Source organism: Oryzias melastigma, linkage group LG7 (genome assembly GCF_002922805.2).
Source record: "Oryzias melastigma strain HK-1 linkage group LG7, ASM292280v2, whole genome shotgun sequence".
NCBI classification, from domain to species: Eukaryota; Metazoa; Chordata; class Actinopteri; order Beloniformes; family Adrianichthyidae; genus Oryzias; species Oryzias melastigma.
In genome coordinates, this window is record NC_050518.1 from 6,110,643 (window position 1) to 6,118,159 (window position 7,517).

A 7,517-nucleotide genomic window follows, 5' to 3' on the forward strand; every position below is an offset into this window, starting at 1 on the left:
ACATAAAAAAGAACAGAATCAAATGAACTCAAAAAAGAAGATAAAGAAAGTCAAAAATAAGAAGAGACAGAAAAAGAGAAGAAAGGCAAAATGAGTGACAGAAAATTTGTCATTTTGAGATTTAATTTTGTTGTTGACAACACTCCATAGAGCATTGTTTTGTTCTAAATGTTTTTGTTTCTTTTTCCGTCTTTAGTAAAACCTGAGAAATTAAATAAATTACAAGTTATGGTTTACTCTGGGTAAGGATTTTAACAAGGAAATGGGTACAATGACCACCCCAGAAGGCCCCATTTTAATTGTTCACCCGGGGCCTCCAAACTGCTACGTCCACCACTGTCTGCAGCAACTATGTTCTAGTTAACAGCACAGTTTTTACAAAATTTGGCTATAAATGGCATAATTATAACTAAAAGACCATTGGAAACACTTTTAAAATAGAAATCAGAGTAGGACTTTAAGGCACTTCATGTACAACTTGAAATGCATAAAATGTGTTGAAAAAAAAACATAAACTCAATTTTTGTGATGACACAAAAAGGAAACGCGTGACTGAGTATACAGTTATTTATAAATCTCATTCCCAAACCTCCAACCTCCGACCTGCGGGTAACCTTTACTCTAATCTTGGCCCCTAAAAAAGACTCCAAGACAGGAGGTGGAAATAAAATGCCCCTGCTTTGACAGATTTATGAAGTAGCACAAACAAGCTCGGATGCCTATCAGGCTGCTGCTCGATCGACAGAGTTCAAAACACTTATTTATGTTCTCTCACGCCCGCCCCTTCTCTGTCTGCATCACCCGCTGGATAAATCCGTCCCAGGTATTCTAAGAATCTGTTTTGGGAGAAAATAATCCAGAGACAGCTGCCCACTAATTTTAATTGGAATGCCCCAGGATTCAGGTGTCACAAAGAGAGCTGGGAGTCGGTCTATATTAAATTCCGTTGAAAAAAATCCGCAGAGTGCAGAGTTTCTGATAAAATACTCTCTGGGGGGCTCTGCAGAGGTCAGGACCTGATCTCAAGGTAGAGGGCGAGTGGATAGTAAGTCCATCATTCACTCCAGCAATTCTTGCCTCCGTCGCCATGGCAACAGCAAGTGCATTCAGCAGAGAGCACTCACAGTGTGACACCTTCCACTCACACCTCTTTGTGTGTGGTTATTTATGCTTTTAAACCCTGCCAACGATCAGCTGGTAAAGCGCTCGTTCGTTTTCTTATGTTTGCATCTCGTTACAAATCAGGTGCTTTCAGAGACGCTGCTGTGTCAAGCTCATTGTTGTACCATCACACTGTTTTTATCGTCTCAATAAGGCATTTACAGTTGATATAAATAAGAATTTTTAACTTTAAGGTGACGGGAGGAGCGGCGGCCCCATCCTCGCCTGTGGATGAAGCTGTAGGGTGCTGCTCTGCAAATGATCCTGACCTTTGATGATGTCCTGTGGCAGAGGACACATGCAAGAACAGAGCTGGGGAAACGCAGACATGTAATACAGTAGGACCTCTACGAAGGTTTGACCGGGGAAAGCTGCACCAAATAGCATTTTTGATGTTTTGAATCAAGAAAGCCACTTTAGTTTCAGTACATCAACAAACAATAAAAGTGAGTTGCTCCCGTCAATGAGACAGTAAAGTTTCTATGTTGGTTTATAGATGTAATTATAGTTTATATTTTGGCTGATTTCCATAATTACCTCCTCTTCAGCTCTCCTGGGACCGGTTTGATGCTTGCGGAGGACAAGGTCGGAGATATTTCATCATTCTGTGGAGGTGTCTGCTCGGGAGCTACAATGTCAGAGGAGGCATCAGGTGTCCGCAGGCTGCCAACAAACTGTCTTTTGATGAGATGAATGTCCGCTTCGTCAGCTCATGCTGAGAATGCTAAGTCATTTAGCGTATTGCCACAATTCAGCAGGATGTCTGATCGCTTCAGTTGCTTCACGTGGGATCAAAATCTAAGAAAAAGGAGAAAGTCAGCACAGATTGTTGGAATAAGTGGTGTTTAGCAGTTTGAACCAACCGTGACTCTATTTTAAAAAAGTTCTTAAACGGAAATGATTCACCAAAAAAAGATCAGATTCTGTTTGTGTCTGCTTGTGTTTTGCAGAGTTCACCACTCTGAGAGGAAGGCTGAGTAAGAAGTGGAGCTTTGAACTCACAGTCTGTTTCATTAATCAATGCTGGAGCTGCTGCTGCTGCTGGCTGAGCATCACTCTTCTTCCTCCTCCGGGAAGAATTTTACTGCTTTAAAGTCCATCTGTTTAGGATGCACCCCACGTTGGAAAAATGTTAAAAGAAGAAAATATGTTTTTCAAATAATAAACTTCTCCTAAAATAAGTGAATAAAAAGAGGCGTAGTAAAAAAAAAAAAAAAAAACAACACTGGTCCAAGAACCCTGAGAAATAAGTCAGAGTCTTGCCTCAGTGTCGGATTTTTTTTTTTTTTATATATATATATATATATAAGAAGCAAATCTATCTATGGGTAAGATAAATCGTCTCACCAAAATGTGTCTTTGTAAAGAAAAATAATTCTAGTCACTAAAGCGTTTTCTCAAAGTAAGTATTAGGGGTTTTATCGATTTAAATTGCTGCCAAGATAATATTAATACATTTTTTTTTATAAATTAAAGCCCCAACTGCCAAATGCTAGTTGGAACAGAGTTTCTATGAGCAGCTCTACTCCACAACAAAACAAGAACAAGATCTTGCAATAGCTACTTGTGTTAGTACTTGTATTGTGAACTCATGAGCTGGTTGTTGTTTTATAGTGAGACACACACTGAAGAATGAGAACTGAACCAAAAATCAGTGCAAAGTTGGAACTGGTACCATTTAAAAACCTGGATTTAGGTGCTTTGTGGCTCATGTAAGAACAAGTGAGACTGCATACACACGCCACATGTACTGTGTGCAGAGCTAAAAGGCCGTGGACCTCACCTCTGGCTCGTCTCGCATCTTGAAGACGAAGAGATTCCAGCTGGATCGTCTGTGCTCCTGTTCTTGGCCGTGGACCTCGTCTCTGGCTCATCTCATATCTCGGAGTGGTAGAGATTCTAGGTGGACCGTCTGGGCTCCTGTTCTTGGCCGTGGACCTCGCCTCTGGCCTGTCTCATATCTCGGAGTGGTAGAGATTCTAGGTGGACCTTCTGGGCTCCTGTTCTTGGCAGTGGACCTCGCCTCTGGCTTGTCGTGGCTGTGGACCTCATCCCCACCTGTCCCCCAGTTCTATCTGGACAAATACTACTCAAAGTTGCTCTTGTAGAGTTAGATAAGCTAATTCTTCTTTGACAGTCCGGATACATCACCGGTCTGTCCTGGGAGAGGATCCCTTCTTCATGTGGTCATCCCTGAGGTTTCTTCTTTTTTTTCCTAGAATCAGTTTTTTTTTAGGATTTTCTCCTTACCGAGGAGGAGAGTCCTTCTCAGTAAGGGATGAGAAAAACCACTTTAGCTTAGTCTGTTAAGTTTAGCAACCGGCCATTGTTTATATTTTATGACCAACTTTCTGCATCTGTAAAATTACCAGCATGAAGCCCAATGAGACAATTGTTTTGTGATATTGGGCTACAAAAATAAAATGTAATTTAATTAAATTTAGAAGATGACACTAGCATTTAGAAAATAAAACACCATGAGTTTGCCTAGTTAAAAGCAACTTTTATCATTTTAATATTCAGCTGAAGTTTTTTCTGAGTCATAATCTTAAAAAAAATTAACGAAATATTGTCTGGGACTTTCTTGGAAAATACCGAGATATGTATTGTGCTGTGACACATGTATTAGGATGTGCATCATATTGCCAGACTCTTGCTTATACTCTTGCTAAGTGTTGAAAAACTGTCTTGATAAGATTGTTTTTTACTCTCTCTTTACTTCCTTCAGATTTTTGCAGACCATTTGGATATCTCTCGGCTGCAGGAGCTGTGTTATTGTTGTCACCAGATCTTTTCTAAACACTTTCTAAATTTATGCTGCTTCTACAGCAACAGTATTCCATCATGCTTATTTCAGTCAACAACACATCTGATACTGAGTTACCGGCCTCCGACGATATTTTGGGGTTTGAGTGGAAGCTTGTGCACATGTACCAACAGAAAGGCGTTTAAATTAGCTGTAATCACCAATACGATGCTTTTTCATATGTAATATTTTTGTCCTTTTGAATTCTCCCCAAAATGTCTTTTTGTTTGGGTGTCACACTCAAAAAATAGGGGCTGACATCTCCACACAGCCTGCCTACGTACTGTGGAAACACTACCTGAAATAAATCTCACCGCTGCGATGGGAATCCTGGAGGAGGACAGGTATGTTACTCATAAGAATATATTGCAGAAATCTGTCAAAATGATATTGCAGCTGGTAAAAGCTTGAGCAGATGCAGACGTCAGGACTCCTTTGGCTGAGCGGTGGATTAATTCACTCTGAGAACAAGAGTAGGCAAGAATGATATTCAGAATGCTACTTCATGGATTGACTCAAAAAACGGGACGTATTTTGTATTAGTTACTGGATTTCTGCAGCTTAAATCCATTTAACCCTGTACAGAAAAATAGGCTAAACTTGAAGCAAATGTGTCAAAAATTAAATTTCTTTTGGCACATTTTTTTTCACAAACTAAACAGTTTTTTTTAACTTTGTTTTTTGTGGAATTTGGTTAGATTTAAGAAAGCCTTCAGGCACTTTAATGAAATGCTCATCTTATTGAGGGGCTCAGAGATAAGCAACATCCATTATGAGGGAACCCTGCGCAGAAATGTTGGCAGAGCTGGAGTAAAGCAAGGTTTCATTCATTAATTTCATGCATTTATTCACCACTTTAATAACAAGAGCGATGCAATAAACATGGAGAAAAGCCAGGTCTGTGCTGCTGTAAAGCTGCCAGTAAACCTTTAAAGTGGCTGGTGGAGTTCCAAAAAAAATCTCCCGAATCACTACCATTTAATGCCTCCATCAAACTAAAAGATGCTGAGATGGTTGACTTGGGGAGAACGTGCTGCTTTAAACATCCCCCTTTCAGTCCTTTTGTTTATGTCATTTGCTGTGGCATAAAATGCAATCAGATTAGAAATTTTAAAAAATATATAAATGTGGATATATGTGGCCTTTTACTGGGAAGTTTGGGCTCTTTGGGGTTTGCAGCAAAGATCCGTTGGAACATCCCAGTTTTTCACTCAAAGAACTATCTAATAAGTTAGGTTAGCTGGTTGTGAACCCTGCAGGGCACTAACCTGCAAAAACAACAGTATTCACTTATGAGTGGAAACCCTCAGATCTACCACAGGCCATTCGTCCCCATATGATCTTTTCTGACTTTACCTTTGTTTGTGTTTTTATTTTTCAAGTGCCTGCAGATTTTTTAAACTGCTTTTAGAGAATTTTAATGAGTTTATCTGGATTCAGAAATGTAGGGCACATCTTGCGGCTGTCCCCAGAGTCTGAAGAACACTCATGAAAGCAACTTTCATTTCTCCAGCAGCACGAGTGAAGCTTAAATCTCAGGAAATGTCTTCATCAACATTAATAATCTGTCAAATGTTGTCCCAGCTTTATGTTTTATTTTAAACATATGTCTAATTTGATTTCCTGCACCAGAAAAGGCTTTTTTTAGAGCCTCTGATGCACAAAAGAGGCTGCACATCGTCTGTGATGATCGCCTCAGATGCTGCAAGCTGAACGAACTGCAAGCAGATCTCATCTATTAGTCATGAGGTTTAGGGCGCACAGGGTGTGTGCACAGCTTTGTGGAGGGCTGAGAGCAATTGTGCAGTGCTGCATTGCTGTCAGTTTGCACACTGCTTTGGTCTCGTCCCCCGTTTCCTCCCGGCTTTGCTTTAATATGTTGAGTCACGAGGTGGGATGGGGGGGAGACACCTCCTCTGCTCTGGAGCTGCTGTGCTCACCTTCTCGCTCGTTATTCCCTTTGAAGATGAAAGGTGGAGCCGCTTCCATTAATTTTCCACCAAATTATATCCTTCCCCCCCATATTTACAGAGTGGGCCTATTTTAGTCTGGAAAATCTGGTGCTTTGAGCTCTTCCTCATCTTCCTGGTTTTAAACTTGCTCAAATTTAGACAAGATTAAAGCATCATTTTAACATGATGTATTGTATTTACTTATCAGCATTATAAAAACTATTTTATTTTTTATTTATTTACTCACTAACTTTTTTATTTATGTACATAGAAAATAATTTTGTTCAGCTTTTTGTTAGGTAAATCACTGTTTTAAAAATGTGTCCAATTTTTTTTGCTTATATTTGTTTTTGTGATTTTATTGTATTTTCTGTGTAATAATTTATGAAGTGGCATTGTTATGATATGTCTATCGTTTCATTTTATAGCATTTTATTCATGCATTTACAGTCAAATAATATGAGTTGGTTGTAACAAAACTTCTTACTTTCTTTGTTATAGTATTTTTATGCTCACTTTTGATTATTATTTACTTTGTCAAGATCATCAGTGTCATATATTATGTTATAATATTGCAGGTTAGGATGAATAAAGATGCAAAAAGTTGAAGTGATTAAGCAGAAGCCACAAAAAAACACTTTTTTTATTTTTTAATAAAAATACAAGTAAAAAAATGAAAATAAATAAATAAAAATGCTAGTAAACCTGTTATTCTGATTGGACAAAAATGTTGATTATTAATTTTGTTTATCAGATATTAAAAAAATGCTGCCATATTTTATCATTTTTTTAAGTAACAGTTTCATTTGAGTGACTAATTTTTCAGGTTTTTTGACGGTAATACTTACCTGTGCATGCATTGATGCAAACATGATCAAGAAGGAAACAACCCCATTAAACAGCCTGTAATTTTAAATTATAAAAGAAAGCAAAAATAAGTCAAAGTCTTAAAAATCAACAACAAAACAGCAGCAGACAAATATCAAAGTTCCTGCTGCATAATGAGAGGATGAGAGTAAAAAAATGAAGTCATGGCCATCAGTCCAGCTTTGTCTTTTGAACTTTTTTTGATCTGATTTAACAAAGATCAGACAGAATAAGTCCTGCATGCTGCACGGAAAGCTTTTGTCTGTGTGTTTTTAAGCTCAGCCTGGAAATGCTGCAGTAAAGGATGCAGGCCCACACTTACACTGTTGCGTAACGTGATGTGATAATACAGGCGGCGGTTATCAGCCAGCAGAGCACTGACAGGCTGCTAAGCTCTGCCTGACATCAGATAAACAGCATCAAGGCTCACGTGTACAGAGGGAGACGGAGCTTATGTTGCTGGAAGGAGAGATGTGCTGTGTTCAGATGGCTGGAGTCGCTGCGTGTATGACTGCAGAGCGCTGATGACTAATGATGCTGGACACGGCCGTTCTCCTGCTATTATTATCTGATGGGTGGGATTAAAAAAGATGTCAAAACTTAGCAGGGCTGCTCCTTCTAAGAAAAAAATTCAGTGCTTAAAGTCTTAATTTTTCTTCATCACAAAGGAAAAATTCGTATTTTTAAGATTTATTTGGGGTTTCCCTCTTTAAGAAAAGGAAATATATCGA